This window comes from Cydia fagiglandana, chromosome Z (genome assembly GCF_963556715.1).
Source record: "Cydia fagiglandana chromosome Z, ilCydFagi1.1, whole genome shotgun sequence".
Taxonomy (NCBI): Eukaryota; Metazoa; Arthropoda; class Insecta; order Lepidoptera; family Tortricidae; genus Cydia; species Cydia fagiglandana.
The window spans coordinates 34,532,447-34,553,325 of NC_085959.1; positions in this window are offsets into that span (position 1 = coordinate 34,532,447).

A 20,879-nucleotide genomic window follows, 5' to 3' on the forward strand; every position below is an offset into this window, starting at 1 on the left:
GTTAGGTAGTCATATAAGTATCTTGCCATTACCTACCTAGTATTCTCACCCTACATATGTGTGTCACCGTGAAATTGTAAACACTCGACAGTTTACAATCTCGCTAGTTAGTCTAGTATAAACTGACGGTAGGAAGATTACAAACTAACCTAACCTAGCTATCGTTGGATTGTAAACTAAGCAACGGGTGTGGGTACAATACGGAATATTTAGTTCCCAAATATTGTATTTATAATAAAAAAAATTGTTAACACTGTTTTTCATCAGACAGAAAAACTTTTGCTATAAAGGTAAGAATAGAAGTAGGAGATTCTAATAAGGCCCTTTTATGTAAGTATCTATAATTAGTAACATCATAAATTTCTTATAAGGTATGTATATAAGTACTTATAGGTTGAATACTTATGTACCTACCTATACCGCTGCCCTTGATTCACGGGGTATAGATTTGAACCAGTATCAATTTGGACATAGTTAAGCACCTCATTAATTCTAAGGATCATAGCTTCTTAACTGTGCTTAATTGGCCTGATGACAAATTTTGAAATCCCTTTTATTATTGTCGGTACACTTGCACTGGTTGCGAAAAATACAATATTTCAGCTATACTCATAAGATTTAACATAAATAATAGCATTTTATTATAGCTAGTTTGAACCTCGCGCGAAAACGCCTCGCACGCCATTTGTGACGTCATTAATTAGTTGGTGGAAGGGTGATAGATATTGTTTACATACTTACAGTTACGAATATTCCCTTGAATCCGAATGATATTGTAAATTCAGCACCATATATTATGATTAGGGATAATAAATACATTACAAACATTAATCACAATAACTCATTTTATAGAAAAACTCTCACACGGTTGCAATTTAATATGAATTATTTAGATACATGCAAATTCTGAGTGAAAATCACCGAGCGCCGGTTTTATTTTTTCATTTTTAATTTTTTCTGGTTACGACAAACAACATTGCAATGATAGTTCCATTCAGCCAAATAATTAAAAAGTTTTTTGGTGAAATGTCATATTATTTAGTATTTTATTTATTTAATAACAAATAAATATTTACTTCACATCGCGCGTGTAATAATATTTTCTGGACGTAATAAATGTTTAGAGTCTGTGCGGAAAGAGAAGAGTCGTGGCAGAAACGGGAACTAACATTTTAAATTTTATATGGCAATCAATCCTTTGACACCTGTCTTGTGAAAAGTAAACAAACTTCTGTCAATGTATATTTTTATTAACAAAACACGCAAGTTTTATGTATAAAATATTTTCAAAACACGATAAAACCGTACATAAAACCACAAGGAAAATTATATTTAACATTGTTCAGTTTTGTCAGCGGGAAGAAAACGGCTAAAAGCCGACTATCGACTTACAAAAAGTCGCGGAACGTGTTTCCGCTATTCGCGGGTATTGATGTTGTATTTAATATTAAATAATTACCTATTTAATAAGCCCCCTAAGTAACTTGTCTCTGGTACATAATCGGTAAGTATATTCATTCAAAATATATTAATTTTCATAAATATGCAGGTCATTCATGATCTTTAAAATAACTGACAAATAGTCTTGATACTTGCCATTTTATGCATATTTATATGTAATTTCTTTTTCAGGATTGTGTATAAGTACCTACGGTATCTCCAATAAAAGACCGCTAAGTAGGTGATATGCAAGAATTCGTAATCTACGTGCCGGATTCAAGCACATCCAGTTCAGATGAAGATAGTTCTATGAGTGTCCCTGGTTGTTTTGAAGGTGTGCCCTTATTTTACCGCCAAATTTTTTGCAGAATTTTGTTATACAGAAAATTATTAATAGAATAATCGAATCACACATTTTTGTTACAATTAATTCTGTTTCATCGATTATTCATTTCAAAGAAACATATTTTGTAACTTGAAAAATTTTCTGTGAAACGAAAATCTGCAGAAAAATTTACGGCAAAATAAAGGTAAACCTGTTTTGAAGCTATAGCTGGGGTTCTAAGGTCCACCACCTTGCATTTTGGAGACAAAGCAAACCGCTTGGAACAGGTGTTCCTGGGGATGATCTGAGCCGATTAAGCCCGGTTGCCAAGAGGTTCCACCCAGCAGGTGGGCAGGGGAGGGGGGGCAAAAGTGGCTCCGGCGCGCCTCACTCTAAGCTATATATCTGCATACATCTAGCAACTATATCAAGTTTGGTGTCTTTTTCGTGTAATTCGAGGATGAAAAATTCATTTCTGTGACTAAATTTTCACTCTTCCATACAAAAAAATCGAGAAATTAAAAATTCCAAAAAAATCTTTTCACTTTTTTTTTCGAAAATCCTCTACAAAATTAAAACTATGAGGATTTGCTCTAGAAAAAAAATACCTGTGAATAGCCCAGTTATCCTACTATATAGAATAGTAAACTTGTTAAACATTTTTTTTTCATAACTCTGATAAAAAAAAATGTTTTGTGTCGCGCGGCGTACCTGCATTGTAAGAGCGGTATGCAGCGTTTAGGATTTTTAAGTATGTTTCGATGGTTTCTGATAAGTTGTTATTCTTCTGGTTGTAGAAAATTACTTCTGGACGTGATATATATACAAATATAAATTAAATGTATAAATATAGATGTTGGGAAAACTTTCGCCAATAGAGTTATTATAAATGTGATAAAATTAACAAAGCAGATGTTTGATTAAAATGCGGGTTAAAATACGAGTAAGATATATATTGTTCGCAATTGCCACTATATGCCCATGGGTCCGTCTATTTTAGTTTTTTCTTAACGCAGTTGCACCTCCCTGCGCATTTTGTTTTGCAGCGGCAACGAATAAGCTCTAAACAAGCAGCAGCCGCCGCAGGTAGGCTTGTACATATGGGCTCCCAATAACCATTTTGTTTGGACCAGCTCCAGTCAGCAGGACATGGAAGCTGTTGCTGAGGGGCTATAATCTGTCCCCAAACATAGCCTCCTTGGTAAACTGCACGGAGAATATGTTTACGTAGGTAGCGCATCTTCCATTGGAGGCAGATTCTCTAACTGAAGATTATTTTTTGTAAAAAGTACTTTTCGGCACTCTTTTACACTTGTACTTGTACCTGATCCGAACACTGTAACACAATGCATAGTATCAAAATAATGTCTAAGGACCAATTCACATATCGTAATTCAAATCTGTTCAGATTGAATATTGTAAGACTCTTACTTGTCATACAAGGCAATAACATTTTTTTCCAAAATTGGCTGCTCAATGTTGTTTTGTTTACCGTATTTAAATCCCTCCGGAACATTACAAGGACCACTAAAACCAGGATTGTCAGATCCCTCATATTTCCCACTTTTCTGTATGCTGTATGTCTCACATGGACACTAAGGGCATCCGAAAAACAGAAAGTGAATGCACTAGAGATGTGGTGCTGGAGACGAATGCTGGGCATATCATGGACTGAGCATCAATTATTGAGGAGCTTGGCATTAAAGAGCGGTTGCTTTCTACGGGCAAAACTCGGTACTCAACTTCTTTCGACACGTGTCTCGTCGAGACGGAAACTCTACAGAACGTCTAGTTGTGCAAGAAAGAGTAGGAGGTGACAGGGCTAGGGGAAGATCTCTAATGAGATGTACTGACCAAACCAAATCAGTGTGTCGGTCACAGTAAGCGAATGCTTACGGAAAGCAGCTCTACGGGAGGAATGGCGACGTGTCGTTAAATGAGTCGCTCAAAAGTTTTCATAATGGCCACGACCACTCTATCAAGAGTGTAACGAAGAAGAAGGCCCTCCGTTACAGCAGGATATGCGCTTTAAGCTTGAAATACGCTTTTTTTCCCTTTCCACACACAAAAGAAACTGTGTTGTAACCTGAAAAGGCGTGGAAGAATGGCAAGACTACTATCCTTTCTGGTCCTGTAAAATAAATCATATATCTATGAGTTACAAATAAAATCATATATTTAAAGAAAGTTTGCAGCACGTGACCATTAGCCCAGTTGACCTGTCTCTTATTGCGGTGACATATTTATTTATTTTATTTACAATTAATGGAAGAACTACAAACGTTAGCTTAAGAAAATGCAATAGCATGGCACGAGAGGAACAGGTGATTCTTTCCTGTGCCAATCCTCCATTAATTGTAAATAAAATAAATATGTCACCGCAGTATACGAGACAGCTCACCAGGGCAATTGGTCAAGTGCTGCAAACTTTCTTTAAATATATGATTTTATTTGTAACGCATAGATATATAATTTATTTTTTAATACAGTTGCTCAAAAAGTGCTACTTTACGTAGCTGTTTAGCGTGCGGAAAGTTGGTTATCTCGAACTAGTGCTTTTTACTTTTCCAATTTTTTTAAATTTAATCTTGTTCCAATTCACGACTACTTATTGATGAGTGTTAATATTAGTTTCCTTTAAACGTCGTAATCAGCATAAAAACCTACCGTTATGTAAGAATACGAAAAATAATACATATTTCATATTTTATTACTTACCTCTTCATCATTATAACACGTTTATTTTTTAATATTCAATATTGAAAATTCCGTTCTTAATAAGTTGACTGAATGGAACGGAATAGCTGCCAAACGCCCATAGATATAATATACTTAAAGACGACGTCTAACCGAGCTGTCACTGTTACCACTTTTGTTTAGTGTACGATTAACAATGTTTTTCTTATTTTTTCGCAACTGTATTAAAAAACGACGTTCGATACACGTGCGGAAATGTCATTCTTCACTCGTCCCGAGTCTTGCCACTCGCCTGCGGCTCGTGGCAAGATATCTCGGTACTCGTGAAGTAATGACATACCTTCCGCACTAGCATCGAAATGTACTATTACAGGACCAGAAAGGTCAGAAGTCTTGTCATTATTCCACACCTTTTCAGGTTGCGACACTGTTTCTTTTTTGTATGGACAGGGAAAAAAGCGTATTTTAAGCTTGGAGCGCATATCCTGCCGTAACGGAGGGGTTTAAATACGGCAAACAAGGCAATATTGAGCAGGCATTGCCAATATTGATAAAAATTGTTATTGTCTTGTATGGCAAGTAAGAGTCTTACAATAGTAAGTATGGACAGATTTGAATTACGAGGTGTGAATTGGCCCCTAGACGTTATTTTAACAAAATGCATAGTATTTTGTTACTGATTTTACGAGTACATCAGGTACAAGTACGAGTGCAAAAGAGTGCCGAAAAGTACTTTTTACAAAAAATAATCTTCAGTTAGAGAATCTGCCTCCAATGGAAGATGCCCTACCCACGTAAACATATTTCTCCGTGCAGTTTACCAAGGAGGCTATGTTTGGGGACAGATTATAGCCCCTCAGCAACAGCTTCCATGTCCTGCTGACTGGAGCTGGTCCAAACAAAATGGTTATTGGGAGCCCATATGTACAAGCCTACCTGCGGCGGCTGCTGCTTGTTTAGAGCTTATTCGTTGCCGCTGCAAAACAAAATGGGCAGGGAGGTGCAACTGCGTTAAGAAAAAACTAAAATGCGCGGACCCATGGGCATGTAGTGGCAATTGCGAACAATATATATCTTACTCGTATTTTAACCCGCATTTTAATCAAACATCTGCTTTGTTAATTTTATCACATTTATAATAACTCTATTGGCGAAAGTTTTCCCAACATCTATATTTATACGTTTAATTTATATTTGTATATATATCACGTCCAGAAGTAATTTTCTACAACCAGAAGAATAACAACTTATCAGAAACCATCGAAACATACTTAAAAATCCTAAACGCTGCATACCGCTCTTACAATGCAGGTACGCCGCGCGACACAAAACATTTTTTTTATCAGAGTTATGAAAAAAAAATGTTTAACAAGTTTACTATTCTATATAGTAGGATAACTGGGCTATTCACAGGTATTTTTTTTCTAGAGCAAATCCTCATAGTTTTAATTTTGTAGAAGATTTTCGAAAAAAGAAGTGAAAAGATTTTTTTGGAATTTTTAATTTCTCGATTTTTTTGTATGGAAGAGTGAAAATTTAGTCACAGAAATGAATTCTTCATCCTCGAATTACACGAAAAAGACACCAAACTTGATATAGTTGCTAGATGTATGCAGATATATAGCTTAGAGTGAGGCGCGCCGGAGCCACATTTGCCCCCCCTCCCCTGCCCACCTGCTGGGTGGAACCTCTTGGCAACCGGGCTTAATCGGCTCAGATCACCCCCAGAAACACCTGTTCCAAGCGGTTTGCTTTGTCTCCAAAATGCAAGGTCCCCTTAGAAAACAGGACCTTAGAACTTCTGCTACTAGTTCAAACATAAGTGACATTGAATATTTTAATTCAGACTTCGATTACAAATAATAAAACTTTTTCTAATAAAATATTTCGTTTTTTTTATAAGTTCGTTTACTAGGTTCTGAATAAAACTTTTTCTAATAAAATATTTCTTTATTTGTAAGTTCGTTTACTAGGTTCTGAATAAAACTTTTTCTAATAAAATATTTCTTTATTTGTAGGTTCTGTTAGTTACGAAATTATATTTCATATTTAGCAGTGACTTTTCGGCGAAGTAAAATATCGTGGGATGAGAGAACCGGACATATCCCAATAAGGCCTACCTACTTATGCACAATTTTTATTCATATCTATATTTATTATTAATAATGTACACATACATTACAAGTCAAGTTTACAATGGGTGAAATATATCCCAGATAAAATTACAGTTCTATTGCCCAATTTCTACCCGATCTACCCGGTTTTAATAACTGTTGGACTGCACATATTAGGCAGTACATAAATGAGACTAGTATCTTGTTTAGTACTAAAATTACAGTTGTATTGGGCAGATTCTAGTTTTAGCAGTTTTGTCAATCGCAGTCACTTTTTAGTATCTGAGATATAAAAACAAGTGTATTTTAAAAAGAAAACTGGTGCCTGCGCTAAATCAGAGGATTGAGTTGACGAGCCGACACCACCACCAGGCTCCGTTTAGTAAGCCGTGGTAAAAAACCGGAACAAAAGGGATTCAAGTATCATGACCTTTAGTGTCGTACTATAATCACGTGACCAGTGTTGTCAGCATAGCAAAAACCATAAAATAGCACTGGCGCGCCCTCAAATCTCACGACTCTTCTCTTTCCGCACAGACTCTAGTGGTGAAATAAATTTTTTTTTGAACCTCCAAACTCTTTGGTGAGGATGTATGAAATACGTCATGGATTGATGAAGTCACTCCTTAGGTCGCTTCTGATTGGCGTTTCAGTCAAAAATTTTATTTTATTGAATATATTAATCATAGATTTATAAGGCATAGATTCCTAGTTCGAACACCCCCAGTGAAGCCATTTCAAGTGCGACGTCACGTCACACTCGCATCATCGTATTCGAACGGCCCTCGCAGTACTCAAAGTCAAATCGGTTTGTGTACACCTCCCGTTTAAAAATCAAAAACTACAGGAAAGATGGTTGTTTGTACAGTGAATGGGTGTCACAACACATCATATAATAAAAACAAACCGCCTGATATTACATTTCACGCGTAAGTATCGAGATTAATGTGATATTTTTACATAATTTATTCAAATTATATTATGTATTCAAATTATACATAGGGATATATATATATTACTTATTAACTAAACTTAAATATACTGGCAAATGATATAAACACAAATAAAACGAGCAAACAAGTATAGTTATAACCTCATGTATACAAACCGAACTACGCTCAGCGTACGCATCATGCCATATCTAGCTGTAATGACTCCATGTATTACTTGTTTTGGTGTTATTGTCACTAGTTGCATGCAAAGCGCGCGGTCAACAAATAGTTGTTTGATCAGGTACCCTTTTTTTTACGTCTTAAAATGTTGTTATAATTTAGTGCCTGTACGCTCATATCCATATTATTATAATCTTTTTATTATTAATGTTTTATCTCGTGCAAGTGAATTGTAAAATTCTTAATGAGATTAAATGATCTTAAACCTTAAACCTTATAATCGTAAATACAAAAATACAAATTTTCGTCAGCCGCCATTTCTTCTAAATGTTGCCAGTGTAGTGACTATTTTTTCCTCTAAATGGGACATGACGTCTACATTCTAAAATAAATACGCTGAATTAAATTTCATTGTATATGTAATTATAGAAAATTATAATTAAGTTAATTATTTAGGTAAGTACTTATTTACTTTTCTCTTATTTTTATTTTGTGTTTCAGTTTTCTGACTGATCGGAATGACGCAATATGGAAACATTGGAAACGGACTAAACACAGTCGAATATGCTCTGTCCTATTTAAATTTATTCTTATTATTTTATGCACATTTGTTAAATAAATAAAAATAGTAAAAACTTATCAGCTATTTATTTAATCCTTATTTCACAAAGTACAGAAATGCAACAAATCCCAAAATAAACAAAAAGCTTTTGCTACAAAATCGAATCTACACACTTCCAAATTATTAATAACCAAGTGTGGATGTTGTTAAAATTCCTCTACTTTGAGAGAAGTAAATGAATACTGGCAACATATTTTGTATATATGTGTGTGTTTGCTGAGCGTAAAACACGAGCGTTCCACGCACACATCGATCGTGTTTCGGCTTCACTTTTGGCTGGTTAGCCGTATGGGGACTATCTGTCTATGCGTTATTAGTTTAAGATATTAATAATAATAACCCATATTAATAATCCTAATGTTTATACTGAGATTTGGCCATTTTTTCGAAACATATTAACATATATGTTTCTTTGAAACTATTATTTCCATGATTCTTTGTTACTGTCATCAGGCCAATTATACACGTGCATTTTTTATATTCACTCGACTCGCACGTCGTATAAATGAATATTATTTCTTATTAAGGTTCCACCGTAATTTCATTACGAGGTGCTGTAAACTGCTCGTTCGCAAAATAATTTCATATAATTCTATCATTAAATCCACACTCTTATTACTAGTTGTAATGATTGAATAAGTTAGTGGTAAAATAAAGTCTAATGACTCCTCTACACGATGGGCCAACGCCGGCCACTCCAAGGGAAGCATTTATTCGTTAGAGGGAGCAAGTCATATTGCTATCGCATTCTACCGCATGGCTGCGTCCCTTGGAGTGGCCAGCGCTGGCCCATCGTGTAGAGGAGCCATAACTGCATATGGATATGATGGTCGTTCTTGTCTACGTGACAGCGTGATAAAACGTCTCTGTCTGTCCGTCCGTCCGTCCGTCTGTGTCTGTCACGTTCTATCCCATGGTGTAAAAAGTGACAGTTATTTTATCACGTGGATAAACATGGATAAAGCCATCGTTATTATGCCGGCTAGAAGGGTTTCCATTAATAAGTATATTTTAAGTGTTTTTCAACGGCCAGCCTACCTGTGCGTCCTGCGGTTTGCGTTACGAGTTACCATTCATTATATACGACGACCGGTCTGGCCTAGTGGGTAGTGACCCTGCCTGCGAAGCCGATGGTCCTGGGTTCGAATCCCAGTAAGGGCATTTATTTGTATGATGATACAGATATTTGTTCCTGAGTCATGGGTGTTTTCTATGTATTTAAGTATTTGTTATATTATATATATCGTTGTCTGAGTACCCACAACACAAGCCTTCTTGAGCTTACTGTGGGACTTAGTCAATCTGTGTAAGAATGTCCTATAATATTTATTTATTTATTTATTTATTTATATATGTCACTGTAAAAGCCCGAAGTACGGCAAAACCTAGGATTTACCGGTAAAACCTAGGTTTTACTTCGGGCTTTTACCAACACCGATATGGTAAATCCTAGGTCTTACCACGGCGACCGCTAAAGTTTGATTCTCAACCCCTCCCGCTCAAACCCCCGTACACCGCACTGCATGCGCCGTTAAGTGGGTTAGGTTAGGTTTGAACTGCGATCCTCACAGAACCGAACAAAAGTGGGTTAGGTTAGGTTAGAACTGCGAGCCTTACAGAAACGAAATTCTACTAGAAAAGTGGGTGGTTTTACCTCCTTTTCTACATAGTGCACCATCTACGAGATAATCTTTCATCGGGCCCCATAGAAGTCGGTTTTTTTTTCTTAAAAATTATCATCTAATAATCTCAAGAATCAGTACATGATTCAAACTTTACCGGTCGCCGTGGTAAGACCTAGGATTTACCATATTGGTATTGGTAAAAGCCCGAAGTAAACTAGTAAGATTTAACATTTCGAGCTTTTACCGATCGGCATCGGTAAAAACTAGGATTTACCTGTAAAACCTAGGTTTTGCCGTACTTCGGGCTTTTACAGTAACATATATACCTAAACATGTAAATTGATCTTCATTCTATAAGTAAGTAGGTATACGCTAAGTTTTATCAGGTTTTATGCTACGATTTGTTTACTTACATTGTATTTAAGTTAGTAGGCAAAAAAAATCTTATTTATGTTGATCAATTCATCAAATACCTACTGTATATGATCAACATAAAAAAGATTTTTTTGCCTACTGTTTTTATTATTTTGAGAGTTAAATAATAAAGTGGTACAAAATATAATGTGGCTTGGCCACTAATTCTAATTAGCCAAGCCAATTTTGACTAAGGTGTAGAGTTTGTGAAGTTAAGGGCTTGTAAGTAAAGTTAGGGCGTGCATAGTGTTAAGTAGAAGCTTGGCTCTATACACGAGATCTTATAATGTTTTGATAGTTTACATGAAAATACAATTTAATTACCTACTTATTATTATACAAACAAAAAGCAAATATAAATACATATATTAAAACAAATATACTTAGAATACACAGTAGCCATAACAGTTTCCACTTATTTAGTAGTCTGTGCGGAAATAGAAGAATCGTGGAATGTATGGGGCCCAATACTTTCCGAACAAACTTTTTCGCATTTTTTAGGGTTCCGTACCCAAAGGGTATAAAACGGGGCCCTATTACTGCTGTCCGTCCGTCCGTCCGTCTGTCACCAGACGAACCGTGATAGCTGTTGAAATTTGAAATTTTGTTGAATTTTTCACAGATGACGTTAACCACAAATACTATAACAACAAATACTAAAAACAGAGTAAAATAAAGATTTAAGTGGGGCTCCCATACAACAAACGTGATTTTTGACCGAAGTGAAGCAACGTCAGGCGGGGTCAGTACATACATGACCGTTTTTTTTTGCCTTTTTTGCATTATGGTACGGAACCCTTCGTGCGCGATTCCGACTCGTACTTGCCCGGTTTTTAAATAAATAAATTATAATAGGCCCGCTTTTGCTTAAGGCCAGCAATCATTGACGTGTCCTTATAGATTTATCTACCGTGGAGTTTACGTTCATTCATGGCGTTGGCAATGAGATGAGATGAGCGAATCTCACGGAGGAGTGACGTAACCGGAACATCTTCCCCGTCACGATCGCGGTTCGTGAATAATTTGATTTGCTTGTGCCAATTATAAGGAATTAGCTTACCTATCAAGATTAGTGCAGAGTTACTTAGGTACATCCTTGTGTCCTTTTAAGGATTACTCACGCTGGACCGGGCCTTGCTCGGGCCGAGGCGTCCGTGTCCTTTTCTATGACGGCTGATCGGTGATCACGTGGTGCCTTCCATAGAAAACGAGGCGCCGGAAGCTCCAGCCCGGCCCCGGTCCGGTCTAGCGTGAGTCATCCTTTAAACTGTTTGTTACACTCGTGTAGTATTTGTGTCCATTTTTGCCCTGGAGGAAAACTTTTCTTTTTTAATTATGATACTCATTACATTGCTATCGGCATGCAGTGTTATTATGTTTGGATGGATGTTTTCCTTCACCGAACACTTATATTTATATTTATATTTCGTATACATCAAGTTCAAAGAAACATATTGGTACAAACAGCAACACTCTAACAGTCTTAACTGTCTATCGGTGGACCTTATGCCTTTTGTAATAAGGTTTACAAACTGTCAGTTAACAGTTTGTGCGATGGTATTAGTTGGGGTTTGAGCTTACGACCTCCGGTTTAGAATAGAAGCCGGACGCCTTGCGTTTTACCACACACCACACCAGTGCTCAAAATTTGAGAAATACGTATAAACCGTCGTGACCAAATCATTCAAAGGTAGTTAAGTATCGTTTACTTTAATACGCTAACTCTCAAGGATAAATAAAGCTATTTACAAAATGATGAGCTAATATTTATTGGATGATTACTTACTATTGATAATATCCGCGGTTATTAATTGGATTTAATTAAGCATGCGTGTTTTATTTCTACCACGCGTGACTGTTTAGGCTTCCGCCAGATTTTAAGATGTTCACGAAAATATACTCACACATGGCCTTGTGAATATGCAAATAAAATGACGAAAGCGTAAGAGTAATATGTACAGCCTTTAGCACGAGCTCGTCTGCTGAAACGCTTTTGTAATATACCTATAATATGAATAGTGCCTACCTACCTATACTCATAGGATACCTTTTTGCCCTCTTCGCTTTGGAATATCAGAAAGAAGACACTCTTTTATCATCTTGCAGCTTTTCCCAAATTTGTTGGAGTTTTCGCATCCGTAAGAGTAGATTTAGAAGCTCATAATCTGCCCTCCGAGATATTAACATATATTTTGTAGTTAATAGACACGGAGCTAGTAGACACGGAGTCTTTTTTATCTTAAATTCTTATATCATGGAAACCCTTTGTATTTGCTTCGTTTTTTATGGAAAGTACCACGTAATCACCGATCGCCGTAGATTATGATGTGTCGGACTCCTAAGCCCGGGCCCAGCCCGGTCTAGCGTGAGTCATCCTTTAATCTAAAGAAGTATTGGACAAGGATGATGACCAAAATAAATTTAAACTATTTCTTTGATGTAAGTACAGTCAAGAGTAATCAAAACGGGTATTTAAATTTGCTTATCTGTCGCATTCTGAATAGTGTAGGACCTCAAAAGCTTATTAGCGTCAACACCCACACGATGTAAGGCAAAAAATTGAGAAAAAAATATATAGCGCCGCACCCGCTATGTCATATCGAGTGGTTGTCGAGATCTCGGTTAAAAAAGTGTCCAGTTAGACGCCGGAGGCAATGAACCTACGAACGAGGACAAGACGCAAAAACATTCTGGACTAAAGGAGAATCGATGACAGTTTGGGCTCATTTTGGCGGTGTAAAAGTGGTTATTTTAACACCATGTCACATTCACTAATTGGAAGCTAGTTTAAGTTACAGTGACAGCACTAGTTGACATAATAATAGTTGCCTGTGTCACGGTATAGTTGCGTATCATGTAATAAACTGAAATGCTTACAGGCACTTCAGTTAAGAGTTTTCTCAATTACAAAAATATTCATGTTTGTGTCTTTTGTAAAGAAAACAAAAGAGATAAGTAGGTAAAGATATAGGTATGTACTCGTATGTGCGAACGAAGGTAAAAAGTGAAGTGGTTTTTTTTTGTTTTGTATTCCACTAAACCGTTTTATTTTCAAATATTACTATTTATTCACCGTGACATAATTCGCTGGCACAATATTACGGGGTTCAGTTCGACAAAAGTGAAACATAGAACCCTGTAATATTGGGCCAGCGATATGTGTTGATAAATAAATATTATAGAACATTCTTACACAGATTGACTAAGTCCCACAGTAAGCTCAAGAAGGCTTGTGTTGTGGGTACTCAGACAACGATATATATAATAGACAAATACTTAAATACATAGAAAACACCCATGACTCAGGAACAAATATCTGTATCATCATACAAATAAATGCCCTTACTGGGATTCGAACCCAGGACCATCGGCTTCGCAGGCAGGGTCACTACCCACTAGGCCAGACCGGTCGTTGATGTTGGTTTATTAATTGCTTTAATTACCTAGTTAAAGTAACTTTTACATTTAGGATTTTTACATTTAGTTCAACCATTCACGCATATTCTTATTGATACCAATAAACCCAACAAAAGGTAAAATTAAATTAATAAACCCGGAAGCATTACCTCGCAGTTCTTGTTGCTCAGTAAATTGGCACGAAATTCTCGGTATGAGTAGCATTGTGAGTGCCTACTGGCTACCACTGCAGCCTTCCCTTGCAGCCTTCGCGGGTTATTAACCAGTCTAATAATGGTATTCGCCAAATAACATCCTCGAATTATATTTATGTCAATTTTATTCTCGAACTGTAGGTATAATAGGTATGTAGGTAACTAACTACTAAGGGCCACTTGCACCATTCACTAACCCGGGGTTAACCGGTCAAAACTGGAGTTATCATGGTTGACAGTACAATTTGACGCTGGGTTAACGGTTTAACCGCTTAAACCCAGGTTAGTGGGACGGTGCAAGTGGCCCTAAGTATTTGTTTAATATAAAAGTAGTAAGTAGTGCCCATAAAGTCCATTCAGTAAACTGTACGGTTACCATCATCAGTTTGGCATTGACATAAACGCAATCGCGAACGTAATTTACTTTCTATATATCTCTTTCACACTAACTAATAATATATGTCAGTACGAGCGAGACGCATAGAAAGTAAATTACGTTCACGATAGCGTTTATTTCAATGCAAAACTGAACAAAAATGTTTTTAAAATACCTAAGATTACGTGACATTACACTAGACGACGATATTCTATAATGTTAATACGAGATATAGTTAGGTATAGACAATAAGACACATAAAATGTAGCTGATTCTGAATCTAATACCTACCTAAACTCTAACAACTAGGTTTATTACATATGTATTTTACAGTGTTGCGTTATCATAAGACAAATAAAGCTAGCTAGGTAACCTTGCTACCATGTTATCCATACTTTGTGCTAATTTGGAAACATTTGCTTTTTAGGGTTCCGTACCCAAAGGGTAAAACGGGACCCTATTACTAAGACTTCGCTGTCCGTCCGTCCGTCCGTCCGTCCGTCTGTCACCAGGCTGTATCTCACGAACCGTGATAGCTAGACAGTTGAAATTTTCACAGATGATGTATTTCTGTTGCTGCTATACCAACAAATACTAAAAACAGAATAAAATAAAGATTTAAATGGGGCTCCCATACAACAAACGTGATTTTTGACCAAAGTTAAGCAACGTCGGGAGGGGTCAGTACTTGGATGGGTGACCGTTTTCTTTTTGCTTTTTTTTGTTTTTTTTTTTGCATTATGGTACGGAACCCTTCGTGCGCGAGTCCGACTCGCACTTGCCCGGTTTTTTCAATATGTAAGTACATATAAACAGCACCTACTTTCATGACAATAATTAATATTAAGATAAGCACCTCCTTCCTTTAATTACCTCACCATTAAATACATAAGTACACGAACGGAAAATTATCATAAAACTTAATAGGCGAGGCGAGACGCAATGTCGTAGATTTTAATTGAGAATATGTACCTACGTATATATAGTTCGGTTTTTTCAGCATTAAGAAGCGATCTTGGCATGTGTTTTATTTGTAAAACGCTTTTTTAAAATCAGTAACAATAGTTACTGATTTGAAAAAAAGCGTTTTTCAACTTATGAATATCACTTATTAAAAGCAGAAGAAGATAAATGATCGTATTTGATTCATTATTGTTTTAAAAGGTGTTTTTCAATTAAAATACACATCAAAATTGTTTCCCTACCTTATTTATAATGCTAAAAAACGAACTATAGAACAAAATAAACGGTAATTGTACAGGAAGCCCACAAAGACAAAGTTGAGAAAACGACGAATGAATTGTTACTTAACTACTTAAAACTATTTCTAGCAAAAACGAGGGATTGTCAATTTGTCAAAATGAAACATCGACATTTGTGTATCGATAAGCAAAGCAAGTTAAAAATAAGTAATTAAGTGCATATAATAAGTAGTAGGTAGGTATATACTTAAAATACAATAATAAATTTATTATGTTAAGTACCCTAAATACCTAATATACCTAATAAAAAAATGCTAATAAGAAGAATGTTAAAGAAGATGGTTCGAATTTTATATGCGGCTTTCCATTAGAGAAGGGTGCATAATAACCCTTTTCTGTAAAAATGGACCTTATGCACATAAATCATATTGAACCATCTCTAGTGGAAAGCCGCATATAGAGTTGAGGTGACCTACGTCACAGCTGTAAAAAGTACCAGTGGTCCGATAGCCTTTAACATGTACCGAGCGATGTATGCAGCTCGGGTGCGCGTGAGCCCTCCCGTCTCCCCTCGTCGAATGACTGTATAGACTTTGCCCACGTACCTATTGATAATTGTTATGTAGACATTTTATTTTTGTCAATGTCTCGTTCTTGCTTGGAAAAATTCTAGGTATGCAAAAGGCATCCTAGCTACCAATTTACCAAGCGTTTGAAATCCTAAAGACACTAGCGCCAGCCCTCTGTTGATAATCATAGTCTTATAAAACATGGTCTTTGTAACGGTGCGTGTAACGAAGCGTTACACTATCGACCTTCATACTATTTCTGGCACCATACAAATTCTAAATTCCTTTTTGAAATTCAAATCCTATTCCAAATTCCATTCAATGATTTTTATTTTCAGTTCGATCACATACTTTGATCGATAAACATCATTTTATCTAACGGACTGTACTCCCCAAAATTCTAAAATAAATAATATACTGTTTTTCCTTAATTAGATTCTTATTTGGCTCAAACTTAGCTACTTTTCTCCTAAGCTCCTAACTTATAAAATATTGTATATAATGTTATACATTTATAATTATATCTCATCCCCATTATACATTTCGGACTCATTACATTTCGTACATACCTACTTAGTACGAATTTATACGTTCATTTATACTATTTAATTTATATAACGTTATATTACGTTCACATAACGTTATTCAAAGCTAACTCTACCAGAGTTAGAACAATACTTATTTATATATTTCTTCCCTTGACATAACGTTCATATTTACGTACTTAGGTACATACGTACCGTACAGTACATTTATTAATTCCATTAAGGAATTATCTTATGATATTTTGTAGTAATCCTACATTCCATACGGCATTATTTTGTTGAATAAATTTCAACAATCGTACTCTTTCTAGGTACACATTATTGTAGATATTATATTTAGATTCATTAATATTCAGCGGGTGGTTACTGATTAATAAGCCTTAATACTAATGGAGAGCGATTTAATGAGTACGTCCTCTACTTAAAGGAGTACTCTATTGAAACTTATTTTGGTTAAACAATTAACCAAAATTTTATAAGATGACGTATGAATGACTTTTGGTATGCATGTTTAAATCGCCTCTCTTGTATGATAAACATTGTATATAACATCCCCACCTTCTAAATTTATCACTCATACCCATATTCATTACATTATATTTACATTACGGAAAAATCCTTTGGCCATAAGCCCCAGGATTTTCCCTTCCAGGGCGACCCCGGTAGTGTAACGGTGCGTGTAACGAAGCGTTACACTATCGACCTTCATACTATTTCTGGCACCATACAAATTCTAAATTCCTTTTTGAAATTCAAATCCTATTCCAAATTCCATTCAATGATTTTTATTTTCAGTTCGATCACATACTTTGATCGATAAACATCATTTTATCTAACGGACTGTACTTCCCAAGTTTCTAAACACGACCGTTTAAGTGTGATTTTTATTAGTAAACGTAATAATTCATAAGTGCGTGCAGTTCAGTATAGTGCTCGTTTTGTGGCCCTGCACACCTTCCAGATATATATCTACATCATCACCAAGGCACATATTGTAAGTTATTTGATTTCTAACCTTCTGAATTACGAAAGTATTTTTATACATACCTATCTGTTAACACATAACCTGTATTGTTACAGGTGCCTTTTTATTTAAATAATAAATACCCCTCATCGCTCTGGATCCTGCCTTTTCATTCCCATCATCCCTGTGAGGCTCCTCTACCTGCCCCCTCACAGTCTTCTCTTCCCAGAGTGACACAAGCCTACGTCACAATAACATGGTCGCTATATATAGCGCTAGCGCATATTATCATATAGCGCTGTCGCATGATGACGTAGGCTTGTGTCAGTTAGGTGACCTAGAAAAGACGGGAAGAGAGTACCAGGCGGAGTATATTATTATACCATGGTTGATTGGTTGATAATGATGTTGTTAGAAGCATAGGCACAATAATCAATATATTTCATCAACTAATACTTACTTAGTTCGTTAGACAAGACACTTATAAATGCCAGACCTTCAAAAATGACACCACACACAATGTAGATGCCATTGTTTTTTAACTATGTAGAGCGGCACTAAAAATATTAAGTGCAATACAATAAGCAACAACCGACTTTCCGTGAACGCCACAAGGTTTACAATGCTAAGTTTTTTAGAGAGTAAATGCATCATGTACAACACTCTCATTGTGGTCATATTAACACCTAACCGGCTAGGTCACAGTCAAAAACGATAATAGTGCTAATTGGGGAGTGTGGCGTAACAAGAGAAATAAAGGTTACATCAGACGGGGGAAAGTGACAGTTTTGAGTGAGGCATATTAGCACTACCTAATAGGGTAATCACACTGACCGACCACCCGCATGCAATTACACAAAGTGTAAGTACAATATAGTCAACAAAATCGAAATGAATATTATTTTACACCAAGATGTGTCAAAAGGTGATGTAAATATCGGTACCATATTGATTATGACGTCATGCACTTTTTGTAAGTAAATTTAAAATCAAAATTCCTATTCAACATAATCGTCACCGCGATTTCGGGGAATTCGGGGTTGACCCCATAGTAGAATAGTTGCCGAGTATCTACGACCCAATTGCTTTGAGTCGGCTACCTAGTTCGTTGCTTAAGTATAGGTAATACGTAACCGTAACCAAATCAAATTAAATTTATACAATCTCACACTCAAATCCGAAAAGGCAAGCGATATGGGTACGTACACATACATACCTATGTTTTTATCACCGGCCATCAGTGCATGGGGTGGCTGCCTCGTCACAATTGCCATGTTACAATAGATACATAATTATTTATTTCATAGAGTCAGACCTAGAAAAGTCTGCAGCTGATTTGATAGCCCACGCATGGCCCACGCAGTGAACGCGTTATTTTAAACGTCAAACTTCTAATAAATCATAACGTAGCGTGGGCTATCAAATCCGCTGCAGACTTTTCTTGCTCTGACTTTACCAGCTGTAATACACGTTTGTAACAGATAAGGTGTATAATTTTGCATGCTGGTACAAAATATTTACCCGCATAACCCAGTTATTTCTTTAAAGCACCTAACATAGATAAATTCAAGCTGATGTAATAAATACTCGTAATATGTTTACTTAACTAATAACTAACCTAACCACTTCCTAAGATACAGTATTTATAAAAACTGAAACCCGTTGAAAGTTTCAACATAGACTGACCACTGTCATTACACGTGTCGGCAACGCGCTTTATTACAAAGCTCTATGTAACATTTTCAAAATATTTGAAATTCGACTTAATGTCACTATGATAATGTTCAAATTTCAGTTCGATAAAAGTGAAACATAAAGAACCCTGTAATATTGGGCCATCAACCGTGTAGGTATGATGACAACTCTGATGACAATAATAAAATGAAAAGTTGCCAATCCAACAAACTTTATGATGGTTTTGGGTAGAGTTAGACCAAGAAAAGTCTGCAGCGAAATTGATAGCCCTCGCATTGCAAGTGTTATTTATAGGTACGACAAAATTTGATAGAAGTTTGACGTTTAAAATGACACCTGCGGGCGTAGCACGGATCCATTTTTATCGACTATCACTATGCGCGTCCCTTTCGCACTTACTTACTTGTTAGAACGTGACAGGCATGGTGACAAGGGATAAAAACACGACCGTGCTACGCCGCCTGCACTGCGTGGGCTATCGAAATCGCTGCAGACTTTTCTTGGTCTAACTCTAGCTTTATCCATGTGACGTGTTAAATAAGTGCCACTAAGGGAGGGTTGTATTCCACCTATCCGATTTCTTTGGGCAATGTGTATTACACTAAACTATGCGTAGAGGGCGCTCATAGTACAAACAGAATTCAGCCTAATATGTTTTGTGGTATCGGTATACCTACATAACTGTATAACCAAAACTTCAATTTTGATAACTAAGTGTTCATATAGGTACGTATATCGGCTGTCGAATTCGAAGCAACAATTCGTATGAGATTTACACAAATATCTGGCCCCTATTTCACCAAACGTGACAGGTGCGGCAATTCGACAAGTCTCATTGTTGCTGACGTCACAGGCATCCATGGGCTATGGTTATCGCTTACCATCGAGCGGGCCGTATTCCTGTTTGTCACCATCATTGTATTATTAAAAAATCGGCAAAAAACAGCTATTTCTCTTGTGATGTTTATGATAATAATGATGACAATTGTCACAAGATTTCAAAGAACTTTCGGTAATTCTTGACAGCAAATGAGTTCTGTGTCGGAATTTCGTGACAATTGTCGTATTTCTTGTGACAATTGTCATTAGCTTCGCAAAATAAATCCTTATTTACTGGCGATATAGTGGAGTTTTTTTTAATTAACATGTTGGTGGCAAACAACCACACCACCCGTCTGATGGGAAGCGGTTACCGTAGCCTATGGAGGCATGTGACGTCAGTAACAGTGATATCGACAAATGCGACATTTGTCACGTTGGTGAAATAGGGCCCTGATAGTTCTGATATAACTATACACCCCAAAAATTCATAATCGAGCATTAAAAGCTTTGTCGCTACAAATTATAATTAAAATGATGACCTACATTCCTATTGGTTTCGTATAATAATCGTTTCGTCAGTGCAAGCGCGCGTTTGGTTTGGCGAGCACACAAGACAATTGATTTAGGTCAGCGATTCGTTCAGCAGATTCGCAAATCATCATTGCTTAATGTGTTTGATAGAACTACACATTTAGTAGGTAATTTGATCGTTTGCGATTTACGTAATTAGAGTTAGACCGAGTAAA